This window comes from Choristoneura fumiferana, chromosome 8, assembly GCF_025370935.1.
Source record: "Choristoneura fumiferana chromosome 8, NRCan_CFum_1, whole genome shotgun sequence".
Taxonomy (NCBI): domain Eukaryota; kingdom Metazoa; phylum Arthropoda; class Insecta; order Lepidoptera; family Tortricidae; genus Choristoneura; species Choristoneura fumiferana.
The window spans coordinates 15,441,505-15,466,541 of record NC_133479.1 but is presented as its reverse complement, the minus strand read 5'-3'; positions in this window follow the sequence as shown (position 1 = coordinate 15,466,541).

Below are 25,037 nucleotides of genomic sequence, written 5' to 3'. Positions count from 1 at the left end.
GCAGTCATTCGAACAGTTCGTCTGAACACTCCCCACGATAAATACGGTATAATATGCAGAGAGACGCCACATCCCTCCGTAAAGCCAAGGGATCGAGTAGGCCAGAGAGTGCCTGGTTATCGACAAATCGAGAAGCTCAACGTTTGATGCTGTACGTGGTTGCGTCTGCTAACGGAGAAAACGTTTTTTGGCTGTTAGTATATCTCTAAAGAATTAAACCACTAGATAAAATATCACCAGATATGTGACTTTATGTCAAAAGTGGTTCAATATAGGTTACTCTCCCCGTATTGTGTGTTGATAAATATATATAATTGTCTCCCTCAATGTTTGTGCTTTAATTAGCAGTTAGCTATAATAGGCTAGTTTCCTAAAAAAATGTTATGATGACGGACAGTTTAATAATCAGAAAATGTTGGACAATTAAATAAAAATATATAAAGATATAACTGGTTAAAGTTTTGCGTGACGTCACAGGCTTACTGAAGTTTACTTAAATATATTAAGCTTACTGAGAAAACAAGATAGAACGAACTTTTCCGACAAAATATGACGATAAAAAACATGATTCACTTCATCTGTACACAACTTTTGCCATATTGGTTATCATTGTCGTCACGTAAAAGTTTAGGCACCCGGTAGAAATTGAATTTTTAGGGACATTTGCAACATGCTTAACTTTGCATAGTTGTGTCCCGGTGTGGAGTTGGGGTACAATTACTGGCATAACATATTTCATCTAGCCTCATTGTTGACAACGCATCAAAAAATAAATCTTTATTTCATATTTATAAGTAAGTAGATTTACAGTCCCTTTAGGCTAAAAAGCCTGTGTTAGAACGCTCCGCTCCTCCAACATTTTTTAACACTTATTACTTATGTCAATATTATAAGTAACAGTATTTTATATTAACTAATCTCAGTGTTGTGTGTGTGTGTGTGTGTGTGTGTGTGTCCGCTGGTGTTCGTGTCGTCATAGTGTGTGTGTATGCTTTGATGTGTTTAATTTTAAATGGGCCTTACTATGCTTAGTGGGCCCCTCATACGCAAAGCTAATTATGCGATTCCCTTTTTAGTTTGCTTTCCTTGTTTCTTAAGAAATTGTAAACTTCTCACGATATTTATTCCATTGGGTAAGATAAGCCTGTCTGCCAACTCCTACTGACTAAATTGTCCATACTCACAAAGGCAGATACATATAAAGCCGTGGAGTGCCCCAGAGGGGGTAGTTAGCGATACGCCAACTTTAATTGTAAAGATGGTAGTCGCGGGCTTGTGGTTTTTCCTGAAGCGGATATCTGTTCCCCAGGGCATCTTACTAGTTTTTAGTTCGTTATCTTGGTTTTTAGGGTTGATAGAGTAAACGTTACTATTTTGTAGGTAAGTATATGATAGGTCGGTATGGGATATAGAGCATGGTTTTTTGTTGAGACATTTAGATCAAAATGTCTCATGATCATCATCGTCAGCTAAAGGGCGTCTATAGCTGGATAGTATAGGACTAACCAAAGAACGCCACAACAATTGGTCTAATGGAATTTAACCTGGTCATCAGTCCATCTTGTGGCTCCGATATGTTGCCGCCACCAAGATCCTAGTGGCTTAAGGGCTTACAGTTCTTCGAGCAGCCAACCAAATACCATTACGAAGAAAGAACGAGATTTCTACATGTGAATAAAGTTACATAATTCTTTGTTCGCAAGGTCACACGCAATTAGAGAATCCAATCCCGGGATTGTTAGTATGACGAATCCCGTGATCCCGGGATTCATCCATACTAAAAATCCCGGGATCGAATTCACTACACGCAATCTACTTAAATTGATAGCTGATTACGACTTATTTAAATAACGGTTTCATATTTAGCTGCCTTCAAAATGGTTAGTACGTTTGAGTGATTAGATGTAGTATACGAGTACCTAATAATTATATACTAACGCAATTGTAACGATAGAAACAGTAGTGTGACATTACAGTAATACCTAATTGATATTCCTCGTCAGACGGCTGAGCAGTGTTAGCTTATAGGGCTGCTACTTACACGGAAATAAAACAATTTACTTAATTTATCGCTTTTCACGACCATGCATTACGAATACGTGTATATGCTATGGACCAAGTGATTAATAAGAGCATTATTTATAATGCCCGGGCAATGATAATTATTATCTATACTTTATTATTTATCATATTGTCTGGTCATTATGAATATTGCTACACGATCGTAGGGCAATTTGATTACAACTCATGTATGGGTAACTGAAATCTATTAATTCAATTGTAAAGTTAGGTGCGACGACAAGTGCAGCGAGAAGGAGCTTGTTAGATTCAACTGCGACCAAAACAAGCACGAGCCGAGCGAGCGAAGCGAGCGTGCCGCGGCAGCGATAGGCGAGGGGCCAGAATTGAATTCAACCATTATAGATAACTTATTTTAAGTACCGTGAGGTCCGGGTATTTTGGCCCTAAAGGGTATCTTTGGCCCATTGGATTAACTCGGTCCTGGTTTTATAATTGCTTTGAGAATTATGGCTCTTTGCTATGTGGTTGGTGTTAACTGATCGATTTTATGACGTTTTTATGTTTTATTTTACGTTTTTATGTGGTTTTTATATGGGCCAAAGTACCCCGACCTTACGGTACAGATTTTGAAAGATATTTAGTTATTTAATTTCTATAGGTAAATGCATCTATAAAACAAAGGAATTTTATGTCAAAAATATAAATAATAGTAATGAAGCATATATTTTTATTACTCTGCCCAATAGGTGATAGACATTATGTACTTATATAATGCCCGGGCAATTTAATTATTTGAATAGTTATTATCAAATTACCCGGCTCGGCCGGGCATTATGAATAATGACCGATTTATCACTTGGCCCATGACATATACATTCATACCACCATTATGTCTGTTTTTAGCAAAACTATTTTAAGATTTACAAGAGGGATTTCTCGCCATAATTATTTTAGTGAGAATTGTGAAGGTTTTGAAGTATTTAATTCCACTTGTATTATTCAAGCGAAACTCTGTGTGTAAAACTGTTTGTTCTTTCTTCACGCCGAAATCGCTGGACTTTGCGTGAAATTTGGAACAGAGATAGTTTATACTCTAATTTAACATTATAGGCATACTTTATATTCAGAAACAATCATGGTTCCTGTAGGATACCTAGTGTGCCTATAAGTAAATGTTAAAAGTAATGAAATAATTATACTTAATACATAATATAAAATAATAATACAAAAGACGATTGGTTTTTTGGAGTCTTTTTGTATTTCAACTCCATATTTGTTACTTTTACGGGTATCCCGTGAAACCATATTGAAAATACAAACTGAGACAGGGATGCACAGAAAAACCAGAAAAAGAGCTTTTAAACGCTTGTCACGGCAAAATTTTATCATTCGTACATTTCAATCAATAAAAAAATCAAATCCGTTCAAAAACCACGAATAAATTAATATACTACTTATTTTGCAATTTGTTAATTTGCGATTTTTTATTTTATTTTATTACCTGATGGTATGATTAAGTATAACCGCCGCCCATAGACACCTATAGCATTATTAGGACTGCGGGTGCGTTGCCGATACGCGTTATTTATTCCTATAATTACAGGAATTAAGCAAACCTAAGTCTACCAGAATCCTAATTCCAAATTATAATTCTACAAACTCTAGTCAAGACAAGAGTCAACCCTTACACTTGATGTTGACGTGCGCCACAATCGCTGTGTGATATTCCCAAATAATCTATTTCCGATTTGAATAATTGATGTTTCTATACAATGAAATGTTTGGAATATTCTAGTTACAGGTGAAGGATTTCGATCGGTGGACGTGAGACGCGAGGATAGTGAACGTCAGACATTGGAAGTTGGATGGTCTGATAATCCTTTTTAACGTTCTTAGCCTAGTCAGCGTTTTGAACTGTATAGTAACGTGAAACTGACTGAATTGACTAAATGTACAACTGCACAACCTAAATCACTAGAGCCAGAGCGAATAATGTTCTCTAAAGATAAAGCATTAAATCAAAAAACCCGACTGCCTTAAAGATACTAAAAAGAAGAACACAAGTCTAGTAGTCTAGAACTCTGTTAAGTAACTTAAAGTTCATCAGTCCGGACCCATTCAAATCGTGATCAGCTCAAAAATGCTTAGTACCTAACTTAGTGCCTTTAAGTTAGCTACTTAATAGAGTTCTGGACTACTAGACTTGTTTTCTTCTTTTCAGTATCTTTTAAGGCAGTCGGGTTTTTTGATTTTTTAATTTATTATTCCGACGTAGTGAAATCTAAAGTTAAAGTTAATCGCTCTTTACAGAAAGCGCTTCATAGATCCCTAAGAAACGGATTCCTAATAAGAGTTATCATTGAAAGTGTCTTAGGGATCATCAAAATTTACGTAACGTCGCGAATCGGGATTATTAAGCTAGTCGCCATTGTTCATAATTTACCTTAGTAATACAAAGTTGTAGTAAATATGGGCACTAATAAACCAGGATAGCATTACACGGCCAAATTACGAACACTGGTTAGTGGCTCAACAATCTCTGGTTGCGACTGTGCCAAAGATACGTAGGTAAGATTATGTCACTAAAATCAAAATTACCGTCGTGGCAAGATACAAATCAGCTAAATCCTAAATGATTTGCGCCTACACGTCTCCGAAACAAAACTTTTTTCTATTTCACCGCAAAAGCGGACCCTTGCCCAAATATCCTACAGAGTAAAAGCAATAAAAGTCAAATTACTCTTCGAGTCATGCATCACCGAAGTTTTGGGTGCGAAAGTTGCAAATTGAATAAAATTAAGGCCAGTTCCCTCCATATATGTAAACGTCGAACTTCGCACGTTACTAGTACAGAAACATTTGTTATTCTAACTTACAACTTTGCCTTCCTGATGAACGAATGACTCATTGCAGCACCAATAACTTCGCATCGTGTCTATACGTGCACTATTTTTCACTTGTATTTATAAAAGTGGCCACCGTGTGACAATACATTACCTGGCTGCCAAAAAATACAAAAAAAATTATATTCTCCTTCTTTTCTTGGAATCGGTTAAAAAGGGAGGGATTTGCACACGTACCTATGTATGCATGTGGGTTTGTATTAGGATATTCGTTACGAGTATAGGTATTACCTCGTAAAACGGTTTGATTGATTGAAACAACTAATTGCTCTTCTCTACCACTCAAAGGTTGACTGGCAGAGATCCCTTCAGGATTAACTTTTCGTATTTCCTTTTTTGTAAATACAATAAAGATATAAACAAACAAACAACTAAGATATTGTTGACTTGTCTGTACAACTCAAACAATAGCGAATATAGGCGACAGAATGTGTGTAATGAATGGTGCTCTCGCACAGGCTGTTATAAGTGTTATATAAAGTTATAAAACATTAGAAAATACGACGAAACGGTTCGAGAAAAGGTAGGTAAGTAGTGCTCCGCCTTCTTTTTTCTTTTGTTGTCAGATGAAAAAAAAATGCGGGGCACTACTACCTTTTCTCGAACCGTATCGTCGTATTTTGAAATGTTTTATAAAGTTATATAACACTTTTAATAGCCTGTGTGGAGCATCATTAAATTTTTCGTATAAGTATTGTTTTACCGACATACCCCGAGGAACTGCAAAACTGAAGTGGCACTGGGCGGTGCACATTGCTCGCAGGACTGATGTCCGTTGGGGTCAGAAGATTCTCGAATGACGTCCGCGAACCGGGAGACGACTAGACGAGCTGTCGGTAGGCCCCAACAAGATGGAGCGACGACCTGGTTAAGATCGCGGGATCGCGGTGGATGCGGAAAGCACAAGACCGGTCTGAGTAGAGAGCCTTGGGGGAGGCCTGTGTCCACGTCTTTCGGATGACATGATGATTGTTTTTGTTGGGATTAATTCAAAACTTTTACTTACTACTTTTTATATACGTACCTATATATAAATAAACTTATCTCACTAAATCGTGTAGGATATTTTTTGCTACTTATTACGTAATAACTTCTTCATAATATTTTTTTGTGATAAATAAGCAAAACGTTATTCCATACTTTGGTGTCTATAAAAGGAAGAAAACTTATACCTAGATATGTATATTCAAGCATACAGTTATACAATACAATACAATACAAAGACTCTAAAAAGAAAAAAAAAGGAAAAAAAGGAAACAAACAAGGGATACATGATTTATTTGTTATTTATTTTGAATTTGGCTTCAAAGAAACGCTTCTTTACATCAAACTGGATAAAGAAAGAGAAAGTAAAACAAAATATCAAATAGAATCACTTGAAAGCCCCTTTGTAGTTTGCTTGTGGGTTAAATTAATTTGCATAAATGTAGCACGGCCTTTTATTCTAACTCCGAGGCGCCAAGAATAGTAATGCGTTTTCAGGGTTCGATGTCCGAAGGGAGACAAATGTATGTTACAGGGCTGTATCTCACGAATAATAGGTAGACATTTGAAATTTATAAATAATGTGTATATCAACACTACTTTGAAAAATCTCGTATCTCAAATCAATACGTCGGAAAATTTGACCCTTAAAACAATATTTATTAAGTTCACTCGTAAAGATCATCGATTTCGAGATACCAGCTTTTTAGGGTTCCGTAGCCAAAATGGCAAAAGTGGAACCCTTATAGTGTCTGCCTGTCTGTCCGTCCGCGGCTTTGCTCCGAGACTATCAATGCTAGAAAGCTGTTATTTTGCACGAATATAATTATATGTAAACTATGCCGACAAAATGGTGCAATAAAAATTTCAAAAATATTTTTTTAAAGAGTACCTCCCATAGATGTAAAGTGGGGGTGATTTTTTTTACTCATCCAATCTTATAGTGTGAGGTATCGTTGGATAGGTCTTTTAAAACCATCAGGGGGTTGCTGAAACGATATTTCGATTCAGTGATTTGTTGAGTTGAATGGGATAAAAATCATTATGTGTATTACGGGCCGTAAGGGGATCCCCTTCTTACGCCCCTTAATGCACAATGTACTATAACTTTATTGTTAAGCAATAAATTATTTAACAAGATTTGAAACGTTCAAAATAATGGCTACGAGTAAATAGAGAGTGTAGTTAGTTAAATAGGAATTAAATTTTGTATTTTGCACAATAAGGAATATTAGTCCATTTATTTCTAAAATTAGTTAGATTATTATCAAATTGAATCAAGGAGTTAAGCTGTATAGAGATAGGCTGTGTGAACATATACCATTGTCATTTACCCACCGATTGATTTTTGTCTTTACAATTTTTATTTTTTTGTTTTATATACCTGCGTATAAGAAACTAATGAACATGATTTAGTAATATTTGACTTGCATTATATTTTTTTAATACGACTAACTAAAAAATAACCTAACCATAAAAAATATTTTTTAATACAAGATTTTTTTTGCTCACTGTACTTTTTGTTGACAGTACTTGCATTGTCACCCAAACTACATTTGCGTACCAAATTTCATGTCGACGCTATTAATATTAACCGTTGAAGAGTTCCGTCCTGCGAGACGATCCTGGCTGGACTACCAGGATGTCACTACTAGATTATTGTATTGTCACGCGATTTATATAAGTATTTTAAATTTCAAGTGAATCTGACAACTAGAAGTTGGTCAAATCAAACTTGCAAGATTTGATTACAGACAGACAGCAGACAGACAACGGGACAGGTGAAACTATATAAAAGCTTGTAAAAAAAACTCAATAATTATACCATTTATATATGGCGTGTAGGCTGAATATATATGTGATCCATTGACCAAGCCCTTTTATTTTTAAATTTCATTGTTGTTAAATATGATTTGTCTCACTTTCCGAGTATGAGAGATGAAAAGTTAATAACTCATCTTAACAATCAGTACTCTTTTTCCTTCCGGCCTTTATACGTCCCACTACTATAGGCACTACTATAGTCAGTTACAGAGTGAACCCACGCAATTTTTCTACCTTGTTCTCCTTTACCGAAAAGCTAATGGTAAAATTCACTTGTAGCTTCGTACATACTTAAATTCTGATAAGCTTGATAGGTCATAGAGCAAACCACTAGGTAACTGCGGCTCAGCATACATTTTAACATTACCTACGCTAACTTAGCACCTATATTTGTGTTTCACCATCTATTGATTAAATTGATCTGACGGATAAATGTCATGCCGTCTCTGTTTGTTTTGTTCGAATAGACGGAGACAGCATCACATTTATCCGTCTATGTCTATGTCTATGTGATTATGCGAAACACATTCTAAAGGACGGTAACGATAATCTATTATCAAAAACGTACACATGATAACGTTATTATCCCGTTACCTGACGCTGTGGTGCTACGGCGTAGCGCGTTGGTGTATCATCGTAGCACGTAGAGAATATCGTTGCTCGTAGACTGCATCGTCGGCGGGGCTAATACTCTATAACAGTTAAAAAATAAAAATAAAGTCTGTACAACTTTTTGGTTAAAATTAAACTTTTAATTTATTATTTCAATTATATAGCCTGGATTGGTATCCCTCTCACTGCTGGGCAAAGGCCTCCCCCCATATTCTCCATTCTTCCCGATCCAAAGCAATCTTAGGCTAGTTGTCGAGAAATATATCATAATTTTTAACATGGGCTTTTTTGCTGACTGTAACTTTTGTTGACGGTACTTGTATTGTTATCCTACCTACATAATATGTATACCAAATTTCAAGTCAATCTGACCACGTAAATTGGATGAAAATTAACTGGTAATTTTTTTGCAAACAAATAAATATGCGGGTAGAAGATAAATAAAAGCTAGTAAAAACTGGAGGCTGGTTTCCATGAAGGAAGCCATGCAAATGATAATCTTAATATTAATTACTTTAATGCTTTCAACGGTACTGACTAAGCTACTACTTGGAGTATTGGGTGTGAGGTCTTATTTTTGATAAAGGAAAAGGACATAGGTAAATACTAACGAGGCGATGTTAACTTTTTGATTTAGGGAAGCCGAATATGCGCACCGTTCACTCTCACAGTTGCCTGAGGAATCACTTCACATCACTGGTATATATGTAGGTACATATATTTCAACACGCTTTGTACAATGTCACATAACGTGACATGTACGAAGCATCGCCCCTACAAGACTTGCATTTATGGAGTGTAGAGGGAAGAAGCAATATTATATATATATTGAAACGGATTTTCAATTTCGATTTCGATTCGGGAAAGCGAAAAACAAGATTCTGCTATTTCAAACATCTAAATTATTAGTATTAATTCAAGTTCTTCGGTTAAATATGTACTAAATATTTTTATTAAAACTGCACGTATTTTTTGTCAGTAATCTTGCATTAAAAATAACATGTTTAACAAAAAAAAAAGACCGCTTTCCATTAGGTAATATTTTTCTTAAATTTTAGTGTAACTCGAGTAAGTACAGTCACCAGCATTAATATCTGCCACAGCGGAGCATGCAGAAATATCTGACATAGAGTCTCTAGAAATAGAGTCGTTATCAGATATTTATGCACGCTTGTTGTGTCAGATATTGGTGCTGGTGACTGTACACCGATGTTTTACGATACCTGAAGATGATGATGATGATATTTAGCAAAAGATGCTTGCATTAAAAATATATAACAACGTCTTAACGTTTGTAAACGTTGTTTCTCTATTTTGGTTCAATAAAGAGGTCACATACACACACATTATTTATACATTTATTAAATAAAAAAAGAAAGAAAGAAAATGCGTTTATTGCCAAAAATTAGATAGGTATATAATATTACACAAGAAGGTACCTACTCTAAAACTAGGTTTACTAACCATAATGCGGGTTCTATAAAATTACAAGAACTATATTTTTATTGATATTCAAAGATGACTGAAACAGAGCTGTTTTTACAATTAGCTTATATAAATAGAAAATAGGTCCCAAATACACAACTATCCACAGAACAAGAACTAACCATAAATTATACTAGTTGTTAGAAACTCAAGCGTATTGAATAAGTTAGGGTTAATACCCTTAACTAATACTAAAGTCTGAACTGAGCTTAGTAGGCTGCTTAATAATAGTAATCCACTAGAGAATAGCGCTGAAGTTATTAAATTGCTTCGTAACCTTAGAATATGACATTAAAAATTAATAAACTAATCTAAAAGAGTTTCAAACTTATGCTTTTAAATTTTTTCATCACACTTGCTCGTAAACAGTGTCGTAACATGCAGGCTACCTTGGTTGCAACCCCCAAATAAAACCCTCGACCTTAATGTGCTTGACATGAAACCCGTGGTCGGTAAATGAGTCATTGCCCGTACTAAATTTCTTGTCATGAAGCCCAAGGTCGGTAAATGAGTCAATGCCCGTACTACTGCTGTTGCGCGCGCTGGCCGCTAGCCCACATGCACACGCGGCTCATGCACATGCTGCGGGAGGGGTAGGGTGGCGCTGCCAAGAGCGCAGCCTAAGGTATCGCCAATATTTGGAACAATTATATTTTTTCTTTTACAAATATAAAATTTTACTCGCAAATGTGATGAAAAACATTGTATGTCGCACGGGTGGTACTAGAATTACGAACATCGACTCATTAAAGCCCTCAGTCTTCGACTTCGGGCTTCTAATAGACTCTCGTTCGTAATTCCTTATTTACCGCCCTTAAGACATAATGTACTATAACACATTCTCAATTTAGCTACTCCGCGTTTTAATACGAACCTTATTTTTTTAACCTACGACCTTATTTCTTCCATCGTTCCATTTTGCATTCGCATTCGCTATACTCGTAATCTCACTATTAACCTTGGAGTGGCAAGCGTCCGGGTCCCGGCACACCTTGTTTGCAGGCGACCGGCTCCCGGCACGCTGTCAAAACCCTTGAGTGGCAAGCGACCGGCTCCCGGTCGTTGGCGGTGACGTATTTCACTAACAAATATAAACTGGTAGACTATATCTCGCTTGCTTATTCTTGCAGAATGCGTTCATGAATAGACAAGGATGGCATTTATTAACGGCCGCGGCAACATTACGGAAGAAATTTCGTTCTTATCGTTACTCAAGTTTCACTGTGTGGCCGCTGCCGTGCGCTGGTATTTTTGGAAACCTCGTATTATACTATTATTTGATATTGAAAGACTATAAAAGGGCTTTGTTTCGTAAATAAATTAATATTTTACGAAATAAATCAGTGTTTCCTACAGGTAATTGTTTTATTTTGTAATTATAGTTATTTAATACATGACTGAGAAAAATTGGTTATTAGATATTTGATAATGAATAATAAAGTTCACAAATTGAAGGTCATTCATTGTTATTTAATTAGATATGCATTTTATGCTAAACTTCACTGTAAGGCTTATCTATAAATTAAAGTCGTTTTTTTTGGTGATATTTTAATAAAATTCGCGAATCGCGAAATTAATTCGTAGGTGTCACTGCAGTCAAGGAAGATTTTTTCAAAATGGCCGCGCCGCTGACAGTAAATTTTAAAGATGGCGCTGCCACTCACAGGTTAAAGAAAGATGTAAACGTGAGCAATTAAATGACCACCGAATATGAATGAAAATACATATATAATAAATAAGTCAAAATATATATTTTTGAATAATGAATAAAGTTGTGAGACAAAAACCAATCTGCGTAGTTTAAATAAAAAAAAAACATGCGTTGAGTACGGAGAGAATAATGTATTAGTAATTTGAATGATGATACACACGTGATAGCTGTATCTATCATAATAATCATCATTTTCAGGACCTACTTCAATCAAATCACAATTGCACTAGTTTGTTCCTACCACAAAACTAGAAAAATGCCATGTACGTTGTACGTTGAATGTTTTCACTTTTTCACATCTCATGCTGTCAATTAGCACCCTTTTTTTGGTTTCATCATCATCATCATCCCAGCCTATATACGTCCCACTGCTGGGCACAGGCCTACTCTCAGAACAAGAGGGCTTGGGCCATAGTTCCCACGCGGGCCCAGTGCGGATTGGGAACTTCACACGCACCATTGAATTGCTTCGCAGGTTTGTGCAGGTTTCCTCACGATGTTTTCCTTCACCGCAAAGCTCGTGGTATATTTCAAATTTATTTCGCACATGAATTTCGAAAAACTCAGAGGTGTGAGCCGGGGTTTGAACCCACGACCCTCTGCTTGAGAGGCGATATGTCAAACCACTAGGCCACCGCGGCTTTTTTGGTTTGCACAGCTTTAAATAATGAAATGTAATATTATATAACAATTTTTTATATAAAAGATGGGGCAAACGATCACGCGGGTCACCTGATGCGAAGCAATCACCGCCGCCCTTAGACACCTGTCAACACGAGGGGTATCACAGATGCATTGCCGGCTCTTTGAGAGACTGATAGGCTCGTTTTTTAAAGATCCCTAAATTGTACCGCTCCGGAAATACCGTCCCAGGAAGCTGGTTCCATACTATAGTCGTGCGTGGAAAAAAGCTTCGCTTAAAGCGGACGGTGCTAGATTGCCATCTTTTTTGAAACGTCATCTTTGTGGTAGGTAGTTATCTATTTTTTGAACGATTAACATCTTCATACACTGGACGGACTGAGCAAATAAATGTACTTATGGGTTTTTAGCGACAAGCGGTTGTGTTTTTAGCACGCATGTTTCTATTAGACACTTCTTATTAGTTATGTGGTTGCAACTGTACGATAACTCAAACACTCACGTAGAACTAACGTAAATGAGCCATTACTTCGTTTGAAAGCCTTAGATCTGACAGCAGATAAACAGGAATTCGATTACAGCAAAGGGAGCATTTAGGGGTTAGCATGTAGGTCAATTTGGTAATGGCAGAGAGAAGGGGTGAGACTTCGCTCCCTATGTTCTATTTCCTTACACGCGATGCGATTCGAGACCATCGGACATGTAAAATTATTATTACTTATTAGTATTTGTAAAGGAATGATCTCTTATTGTTGTAATTTAACTTTTCAATTGTTCGACTTTTTTTTTTATTCGACTGGATGGCAAACGAGCACGTGGGTCTCCTGATGGTAAGAGATCACCACCGCCCATAGACAACTGCAACACCAGGGTATTGCAGATGCGTTGCCAACCTAGAGGACTAAGATGGAATACCTCAAGTGCCAGTTATTTCACCGGCTGTCTTACTCTCCACGCCGAAACACAACAGTGCAAGCACTGCTGCTTCACGGCAGGATTAGCGAGCAAGATGGTGGTAGCAATCCGGGCGGATCTTGCACAAGGTCCTACCACCTGCAAAATATCTATGCTATCAATTGCAGGCAGCGTGCAGTTTGCGGCCAGTTGTGCCGACTGTACCTAATGGATCTGCAATGTAATATTATGGGTAGTCGGCAGTAACAATGCAGTACAGTCCGTCTGTACCTTCTGGCCTTAAATTACCCGCGACTTCGTCTGCATATAATTCGGTTTTCACTATCCCGCGGGAAGTATGGAATTTTCCGGGATAGCAACTATCTGTATACCGAATTTCATCTAAATCGGTTCAGCGGTTTATACGTGATGATTATTGATGAAGTAACAAACCAACAAACAAACAAACAGACACAAACTTTCGCATTTATTACATTAGTGGGATTGAATCAGGCGTTACTTTGCGGAGTTCCATATCACTTTTAACCTGTACAATTGAGACAAGTACCTATATCAACAATTCGTTAAATATAATGATTCACTTGACATCGATGAAAATAGTCCCCCTCATACTATGTCCGTATAATACTAAGAGTATGGGTGATAAATTATAGGTATTAATTAGGATTACATATTATACTTAAATTGTCATGAAACATCTTGACTCGAGAACGAACATTCGTATTTTTCTTAAGTCTACCTAGGATAGAACCTAGAAACTCAAACTTCAATAATCAGATTCTCTGACAAAGTGCTTCACAATTTACAAACTGTCGGATGTAAGCGCAGATTTCCAGGAAATTTAATTATTGAGAAAATAAGACGTATCGAGTTGTCGTTATCAGTGGGCTGTCCGGCAGTTGGACCGCGACCAAGCACGAACAGAGTGCACTCTAATTTTTCAAAACTCCATGGCACTGCTCCAAGATGAAAAACACGTTAGTCAGAAATTGCGATTGCACACAGTTCCTGATTTACTGGCTAGTTATCTTGTTTAGTTTTTGACAAAGATGCAACGCAAATCACTACGATGTTGAAATAGTTATTTCTGTCTATAAAAGTACGACTACAAGCTTTTCCTGTCTTGTCCTGTTTATTGTTGTTGTTGAGACAAATCGGATTGACTTGAAACTTGGTATGCATAATGTAAGAAAGATGACAATGCAAGTAAAGTCAACAAAAATTACAGTCAGCAAAAGGAAGTATTAAAAATGTAATTATCAACAGAAACTTATTTTTCCAAAGAAGTGAATATTTTCTAAGAAAGTTATTCAAAAATATATGTTTCAAAATGTTTGAGCACTTTTTCCTTGCTGTTTAATTTTCTTATGAGAAAAGCGGTAACTGTCAGTAAAACACCTTTGCAGTTGCCACTTCGAGCGGTCGGAATGGCGGTATGTCTGCGGCAGGCACGTCGATTCCAACTCAATAGTTATAAACTGGTTCTTTTACTGAGCCAAGAACTCCAACGGCACATGCCAAATGAATGTTTAAAATGCGAAAATGGGGCTCAAATCCCAATGGAAAAAGTACCTTAAGCCTGAAAGAGCAAACGCGCACGATATAAAATAAACAGATTAACTATGTAGTACTGACTCGTGTATATAATACTCGTACATATCAGTTTGAAGTCAACAAAAGAAACGCGACGAACATTTCTAATAAACAATTCCATAAACTTGAAATATAATCTCGCTTACTGTATCTACATTACGCTAACTTTTTAACAGTAAAGTAAATACTAAGTCTGAATCGTCTCAGTGACAAGCCACAAGTACGTGTAAAACAAGTATGCTCAAGTTTTGAATAAACTGGAAAGTTTCATACGTAACAGCGTGAGAATTTAACAACGTGGAATACTTACAAGTATAATAGGATACAACATATTTTGCAATTACAATGGCTAGTCGTCGGGGTATATTTAATATCTAAGTACTAATGACTGTTTATGATTCCAGATTCTACTTATATCGACTTTTTATTGTTGTATACCTAGTGCCATCCACGAAGACGCGTGATTTTGTCAAAATTAGCCATTAATTACATTGTAATAAGAACCACGGCACGTGTCATCGTGAATGGCTCTACCTATACAGCAGAGGTTACAGACATGTAGGTACTTTACTACCTTGTCGCTGTTAATTCATGTTTAAACTCATGTATAAAATTCTCAGAAGGCATATGGTGATAAGGTACATACTTAGCAGTAAACAGTATCTAACTCGACTGTTGTTGACATTAAAATTTGAGAATGTCATCGGCACCACTATAATTTTTTTCTGAAGGACCAGTATCGATCCCCGATATATCGATTGTATTTCTGCTTGCATTATTTTCTCCTCCGAATATTTAGTAACGAATGCTTTTGCATTTGTCGTACCAAAATGCTCACATCCAGGGATTGTCGACATAACGTCGTTCGACGTATATGGGGGCTTTTAGCGAGAGTAAATATCATTGACGCATCACGCGCGTGGGTTAAAAACGCCTGAACATTTTAGTCCCACCCTTTCAACGAGCCCGTGGCGTCACCCTCAGCTGTGCCGGTGGATATGGATTTTTGTGCGGCCCAGTTTATCATGCGTTTCGTTATTCTTATCTCAATTTTTGGGTTAAAGCACAGTTTAACACGGCCAATGGAGAGCTTTAATATTAAACTGCGGCTAGGCTTGCCACCTGACACCCAGGTTTTCAGTAGAGGCGAAATTCTATCCTTCGTAAATTCGTTAAGAATACAGTAACATACACATAATATGCAAAAGTATTTATTATGGTTAATATGTTATGTACAATTAAGCCGTGGTGGCCTAAGGTTTGACCTATCGCCTCTCAAGCAGAGGGTCATGGGTTCGAACCCCGGCTCGCACCTCTAAGTTTTTCGAAATTCATGTGCGGAATTACATTTGAAATTTACCACGAGCTTTGCGGTGAAGGAAATAATCGTGAGGAAACCTGCAAAAACCTGCGAAGCGATTCAATGGTGCGTGCGAAGTTCCCGATCTGCACTGGGCCCGCGTGGGAACTATGGCCCAAGCCCTCTTGTTCTGAGAGGAGGCCTGTGCCCAGCAGTGGGACGTATATAGGCTGGGATGGATGATGATACAAATAGAGTAGGGTGGAATTTAAAAAAAAATAACACAATACTCTGATATAATTTCATCATGTGAATATTAAGTATGTCATTTTTTTTCTTTAAAACATTTCGTAATTATCACAGTCCACATGTAACATTTTATAACGCTTCATTCTGATGAATATCTAAAAGAGTGCCTAATAAACATGATATTGCCAGCACCAACTTGGATTACACAAAGAGGCTCAGCAAGAAACAAGTCATAAGTATGCGTGTCGTGCAAATGTTTCGTGCTCTAGAAATAGGAACATAACCTAGGGCGCTACATTCCGTGGGCCTACGTGGAATAATTTGGATTATTTGGCGGATTGTTCTTGTTTATGTTATATTGAATAGAGCGAAAGCTTTCACATGTTTTGTAAACAATTATCAGAAATGCTGTATTTGGGCATTTTCAGAAAAAAGTGTACTTACCTACCCTGTACTTTTTTTTAAACCTAACCAATTTTGGGTTATTTCTACTTCTACTCAGAATCACGAGCACTATCGATTTAAGCAATAGAAAAAAGTGACCCGCTTTTAATTGTCAGCCTTGTGATGCAGACACATGTTGTATGGACCGTCACAAAACTGACTAATAAATTTTGTATGGATAATTAAGGCAAAACGGGTACATTTTTTCTGAAAACCTCCATTTACGTAAAGCGAAGGCTAGTTTTTTTTATATATTTTACTACTAAATATTTGAGATTTGAAGTTTAAATGCCACCATATTAAATTATATTGTAACGGATAACTCACGTCTTAAACCGAGCGCGAGCAGAGCGGTGGCGCGTAGTGTGCGTGTTGCGTGCTCCTGAGAAGAAGGGCTACGAAATAGGCCGAAACATGTCGAGCTAAACTCGGTTTAAGACGTGAGTTATCCGTTACAGTCTCACGGTAGTTTCATGTTCAAAATTTAAATGCCAACGTTGGATTATCAATTTAATTGAAATGTAGCTACTTTCGGTGTATTTTGGAGAATGAGTTGCTTAGCATATAATTCAAAGATAAAGTTAAAGACTCATTTCTGTTGTAATATGAAATTGAGGGTGACATGTCGTTTCGCCGATTGTAATTACGCAAATTTTCGTTTCGCAGACTACTATTGGCAGATTTTTCTTTCGGCCGAGCAACGTTTGGTATAATTTCGTTACGCCTATTATTCGTTTCGCCGAGTAATTGGTAGGGAGAATAGCAATATGCAGATTCACGTTTAGTCGATTGCTTTTTTCCTAATTGTTCAAGTTAACCGAACAAACTGTCCATCGAAACACGATAAACCGAGTTATCACATGGCATCAAAATGTAGTTAGGTGCGACGACGAGCGTAAGCGAGGAGGAGAGTTAGGTAGAGTTGCGACCAACAACGCACGAGCTGAGCGAGCGAAACGAGCGTGCCGCGGGAGCGGCCGGTGAGAGCCAGAACTGAACCTGCTGGCGTCTCAACTTGGTTTGTTTTGACTTCAATATAAAATAAATACAAATTCGAAAGCGAAAAGTTGTTCGAGCAAACGTTCAAAATATGTAGTGATTAATCGGCAAAACGAATTTCTGTTAATAGTTGTTTGGCTTACTGCCTCATAAGCCAACTACATAAAGGTTGAGTTACGAAACGTTAGTCTGCAAAACAATACATCTACGTACAAATTCATCGGCGTACCTCTACTCGGCGAATGGTCTGCCAATCAATAATCTACGTAAAAATTGTGGGCGAATCATTAGTTAACCGAAATTGAGCCACGTACTCGAGTGCTAAATGAACATGATACCGATAGCGAATCGAGTAACCCAGCAAGGTCGCGTTGCAAACATTTTCACCCCTAAGGGGGTAAGAGTAGGGTAATAAAAAATTAAACGTCACTCTCGGGGTCTCGTTCCTCATTTCAATTATATTTTCTCTCTTGATGTTGATCGAACCCCCGGCTTATTTAGGATAAACTTTCCCTAGTATATTTACATAATTATTCCCAGAGTCATAACGCCGGCTTAAGAAATGGCAAGAGTAAAATTTTAAGTAACCTCTCTCGTTGCAAGACTTGATGACCGCATTATTTATAAGAACCCTCCGTTACTTTATGTTGATTTAATTTGGCCTTTTTTTCTTTGACCGAGTCGAATACACGAAGTACAGTGTCAAATATTTATTCACTTGCATTAATGATTAGATAGGCACTTTCGGTAAGCCTTCGCCCAAACCAACTTTAGATAAGCAAGTGTGTATCTATTTTTAAATCGGAACATCGGTTGGGAAACGTGATAATGTTCGGGAGGATTTTATGTTAGTCGTTAAGTCATTAGCACGTCCCTGAAGGCTTTAAAGGTTTGTGTACTAAATACACTATTAATTACGCAGGCAGTTTATACGTTAAAAGTAGTCTACAATACAATACAATACAAAAGCTGAGTTTGCCACATGATACTTACACTCTCCTACTCACGAGTAAAAGTTTGCCTAGAACTCTCGCTCAAAATATATTAAAAGTTTCAATTAGGTACAATATCAGGCGATTGTGCTGCTTCCAATTCAAATTTGGTGAAGTATCAGTTAGCCAGCTGTTATGTTGTACTATCTTAACCCCACGGTTTTGCTTACGCGGAAAAATAAAAATTGGCCACTTCCCTATTTCAAAATTCCCTTTACCAAAATCCTAATCCTAATCTAATTTCCTATTCGAAAATGTTCTTTTTAGTGCACTATGATCCAAAAGAAATATATGTGCTAAATAAATTTCAGGTCTCTATTCGTACTGTCGACTGACATTTAGTAACATTTTACAGCAAAATCAACCTCTGTTATATATTTTTTTTCATAAAATAGGCGAATTAAAGACACTTATTTGAAAGATTTTGATTTTACTTGCATTTTAAATTTTTTACCCCATTTAGAAGTCACCGGAATTATAGCTAACCATAGTTGCCATGGCGTTAAAAACTACGTTAATTTTTAAACTTTTTAATAATCACAATTATAAAAAAAAAAACGTAGTGTCTTCTGTCACCTGACAGTGTTAGAAATAGGTGGATTAATTATATAACGTTTATTTACGATGAAAGCCAAACAAAGATCAAACGTTATTTTGCAAATATACACACGATAAATTAGTATTTTTTTTACAAAAATGTTATAAAATGTTTTAATAAACCTATTCCTCGAATGGTTTTGGAATTAGACCACATTGTAAAAAAGTGATCAATGCCAATTGGCGCCAACATATTATCGAACCAATTTAATAATCATTTTGGAAAATTTTCTCAGAAAATGTCAAAGTGTCATCGTACTGCTTCACAAGGGGTTTCATAATAAAAATTATTGTGAGAAAATTCCACGATATCGCAGAAATCAAACAATTCTGTCGTATATCAGTGTCCGTTAATTATGTTTTCTATCTTTAGTTGTAATACGCCAACTCCAAGAGATCCTGCTGTAATGTTTCATTTTTTTGTTGCGTCATTGTACGACGCGGACAATATTCGAAATTTCTTTTATCGGAAGTATCGGTGATTATCCGCTGAGTCAGCAGATCCCGTTGCAGTAATGAACGCCCGTCGAGGCACGGCCAGAACATAAATCACATTTTTTCCTCGCTGCACTCTTGGAATCCGCTACTAAATTATTTTGGCACGTTCGATTCGCTTGACGCCAATCTGAAGGTAATACGGTTCAGTAGAACTGGCAGACAAGTTGTGAATTAAAAACTTGCATTTGCGAGGAAATTCAATTGTATATGTAAAGTTCCCAATCCGCACTGGGCCTGCGTGGGATCTACGGCTCAAGGCCTATCATCTTGAGAGGAGGCCTGTGGCTTGCAGTGGGACGAACAGAGGAATCTACGTTCCTAGCTTAAGCATGATGTGAAGCTTTTCTCGAATAGTACATTTTTTTAACTATGGTTTGTCATAAATTTTGCGTAGATTTATAGCAAACTTAAGATCACTTTTGCTGTCTTTAGTGCTGGCACTAGATTTATAGTAGGTAAGTTTTATTTTTATTAGGTGACTAAGAGACAGGATTTTTTTTCTAGTAAACTACATGGATGTCCGTATCAAGTTTCAAGTGGACGCCATTATCCATTGAAGAGTTTTGCTCTGCGGAGACGATCCTGGCCAGATCATTAGAATTTCACTACCAGATGTATGTATTGTCACCAGACTTACATAAGTATGCCAACTTTTAGCTGAAACCCAAATATTTACATACGAACGCTGCAAATATAAAAAAAAACCTTTTTAAAGACAAAAGCTGATATTCTAAAAGACTGAGTTCAGAAATAATCAGTAGGTATTTCAAAGTGGTATAAACTTTAAAACTGTGAGTGTATTGGAAATTGAATACGTAGTTGTTTTCTCCGCGCCAATTTCGGTGTTCTAGATATAATTTCCACGTGTTTCTCAGACACGGAATACAAATTTGGTTGCGATGTGACGTACATATTCTAGGAACGAGTTACTTTTAGAAATAGAAAATACATTGATTTCGGTAGGTAATAGTGGCGATAAATGATTTAAGTCATTTTCTATGCTTTAATATTTCCATGAAACAGGTGTTAGTAGACTAAATAATCATGAGGATTTAGATTACCAATACGTTTTCTATATTAACGAAATAATCCAAATAAATTTTCTGCATTTTCAAGAGCCCAAAACAACATTAATTCCAAAAAACAGGAGAAAAGCATTTATTTCTATCACAAATAGAGCCCGATACTGACCCACATACAAAACTTTAAAACAAACCCAAATAGAAACTGTAATCCTGCACCTACGCTTTCGACTTCCACGTTTTTTTTGTATTGACGTTACTTATCTGCAGGAGTTTTCGCTAAAACTCGGTTCCCGGGCGGATGTCCGACCCGATACGGCCGCTCGCTTTAAATCGACTGCCTGCTGTTTGCTTTGGGTAACATACGCCCGCGTAAGTTTCATTTCTAGAGGCTTGTCCTGCTGAGCTTTACTTTTAATCCCTTCTTTCTTTTTCTTTTTCTTGTTTTTTTGGTAGAATCTAAACTAATATAATTTTGGTCTATATACGTTCCACTGTAGAACACAGGCATCTTGCCAGACTGAGAGGGCTATGGCTGTAGTTCCCACTCCGGTCGAGTCCATATTTTTTTACCTGTGAAATATAGTGACTAGGCTATATTTTATTCTGAAAACTACTAAATTTCCCACGAGACGCGGACACAGTTGCAAGTAACAGTTACATTTAAATATAAAAGAAGCTGACTGAATGTTTGACTGACTTTCTGATTGATATGTATAAAAGAAGCTGACTGAATGTTTGACTGACTTTCTGATTGATATGTACCTAAAAGCACATCCCAAATTGCTGGGTCTCTGAACTTATAATTTTTTGCAAGTCATCGTATAGGCAAAGCAAAGCATCGTATCAGTGATGACTTTAACTTAATGAAGTAAATAGAAAAAACTTTCTTTCTTTCAAAATCGCGGGTAATCTCAGTCTTTTTTCAGCTCAACAGTTCCTCAAATTTCATCAGGACGTTTTTAATTTGTGCATGAAAGCTAGTCAAACAAAAGTTTAAATTAATATTCATATTTACACGAGCAGCACCAGTTGTGTTGAACTTTTAAAAAGTATCATGACTCATAGCCCTCGCTGCTTCTCATTACGGGATCTCAAAGACAAAGCAAAAAGCAAGGGCAGTGAGCTTTTTAAATTATTATCAGCTTGGCAAAATAAATGACGTTAGTTCTATGAGATTTTTGAAATAATTTTGTTATTCAATAGGTGGTGGTAGATTATCGAGAAAAGATTACGATGTATAGTTTTTGTAAATCATTATGGGAATTTCAATTCAACTCTCAAATCTAATTATTCACGCGTATAAAACCACAGATAAAGATTGGTCATAGGTAGATAATATTTGCTTTAGCTGACGGTACCAAAAGCCGCAGTGTTCATCCTATGTTGCGTAGCTGCACAGAGAGCTCTAACTTTACAAGCCTAAATTGAAGAATACAGCGGGAAATTTTGTAGAATGACTCAAGCGCACTATGCTATTATCATAAAGAATATTTTGCTCCGTACACGATCGCTGAGTTAGTAAAAGTTATTTATTTTACTTTAAGTTGCCCAACTCCAGCTGCGAAGTTTACTCAAACGAAAAACACGATTTAAGAAGTTTAGCAAAAATTCATGTTCTCCCCTAAACTTATCCTGTTGTTTTCGGTCATCCGCTCTGTCTTGATTAAAATACTTTTTAAAATTAATAAGCCTCTTATTTTCTAATATTTTTTAACTAAACTTTACCCATTCGATTTAGACAATGATGTTGCTTATTAAAGTATTTCAATCAAAAGTAGTTCAATCGTCATAGTGTACGATTGAAAACATTCGACGAAACAAATACTTATCTTTGTTTATTTCTAATTAGGCTTGTTATATTAAAATGTATTATGGAAGATAACTTCATAATGTCACTTGGAGACTATTGAGGAGATTACGTTCTCGACCGACCATTTTTACGGGGTTAAAAGTGCGGTCTGGCTTCCTACCTCCAGAAGCTACATATTTGATGATGAACTATTGTTGGAAAGATCATCTAATACGGCTCAGGCCATAGTTCTCATGCGGGCTTAGAGCAAATTGGGAACTTTAGATATAATATTGAATTGCCTCGCAGTTTTGTACAAGTTCAATGGTTTCCTTCACCGTTAACAGGTGGATGGTTCGCGCGTGTGAAGCCGCGGAAAATTCTAGTATTCTTTTATTTTGTTCCAAATACTACATAATAATTTTATAGTTTAAGCAAAGAAACACTTATATTTTACCTCCCTAAAAACGCTTTTCTAAGGTTCTGTTACGAAAATTCTGTTTTCAGTATCATTCAGTAATTTGAGTATTATTCTGTGAAACAAGTACCAACAATTCACTTAATCACACTAATTATATTTCGCGGAAAGTATCAACAAGTATCACTTTCTCGGAGCAAAACCGGCGTTAATTAATTTTGTAACTCTCTAGTGTAGGTAGGTACCTACCCACTAAACATTTTAATGTGAGGAGGAAAAACTGAGTGAATTTTTCAAAAACTGTTTTTGTACATTAGTACAAGTGGGAAAGTTTGTGTGTGTGTGTGTGTGTGTGTGTGCGTGTGTGTTTGTGTTTGTTATTTTTACATGTAGTTGGGTGCAGGCCATGGTGTAATCTTTGGGAATTGCCGTCCCGGAATTTTAACTCGACTATAAAACTCTTGAATTTAATGGGTAACTCTCTAGTGTAGGTGTGTGTGTGTGTGTGTGTGTGTGTGTGTGTGTGTGTGTGTGTGTGTGTGTGTGTGTGTGTGTGTGCGTGTGCGCGTGTGTTTGTGTTTGTTATTTTTACATATAGTTGGGTGCAGGCTATGGTGTAATCTTTGGGAATGGCTGTCCCGGAATTTTAACTCGACTATAACTCTTGAATTTAATGGGTTAAGTGTATAAAATCATGGGTTTCTTACAGTTTGACACTTTTTGTCCAAATCGAACTATAATCGATACCAGTCCTTTCTCAGGTTAATAGTTTAATTTTTAAGTTTCATAAGTACCCTTTGAGTAAGACATATGGGACTTTATTATCAAAGCTCCCTTTTTTGCCCGTCCGTCCGTCTGTTAGACATATTTGCTACGGTGTGTAGTGAAAGTTAATCATGGTTTATATTCCACAACAAATATATCTCAATTAGTTAACCGTAAATCATTAACAACCGTCCGCCTCTGCAGGGCTAAGTATATTTAATGACCCGTAATATGTAGAAATATACATAGATAGATAACAATATACATAGGTAGAATTGTACATCGAATTTATATTAGGTACTTTGATCTTTGGTATAAAAAACAAACCAAAGTTAAAATTTGAGAGGGTTCCCTTACAAGAATGTTTTTTAAACAAGCATTATGAGGCATGAAAGTAGGTAGGTATAATTTGTGAATAAGGAATTTCAAAACTATCTACGGTCTACGTTTATCGTTTCCGCTTTGTTCATTGTTCAAAACAAAACATTTTCAGCCTAAAGAAAATAAATAGGGTATTTTCACATGATTCCCTAAAGGTCGTTCAGCGTAATGATACCAACGTTCGCATGAATGTCACGTAATGTAAATTTGAAAAAAAAACAGCCAGTAAAGTTTGCGCCATATTTCTGGCGCTGCCATAACTTTGATGGGCGAGCTGTAAAGCGCCGCCCTGTGATCCATCATTTACTTTGTGACGAAATTTTTGGAACATCCTGTAAATTACTTCTTTTAATACTGTAAGGGCAATACCGAGATTTGTTGTGATGCTTTTTAAGAGCTGATTTAACCGAACGGAATAGGGTTGATATCAGTAATAAAAATTGTAAAAATATGAAATTACTCTGAAGAGAATAGGGGCCACCTTAGTTATATTGAATCTAACATCTGGTTCCACGGCGAACGGCTACGGTGCTCTGATAATGAACTCTGGTAGAGCTCGAGACTCTGGGAGAGCTGTGTGTGTGTTTTTACGCACATTTGTTGCATAGACGTAGCTTTCGTAAGGTTGCGATTGAGTAAAGTATAATTGAAACATTGGGAGCAACAAGGACGTTCTCTATTTTACTCGATTTTACAACATACCTACGCCCTTGTTGCACCAAATACTTCAATTGTTTGTAGTTCATTGAGTTATATTGGAAAAAATGGTGTAAAGTAGGGCTATAGGTACATACAGCTTCGTTATTGACAGTTGAGTAACGTATCAGTAAAGCAGTTTACAATCTAAACTAGTTTATAATAAAACGTACATTAAAATAACGAAAAAAAG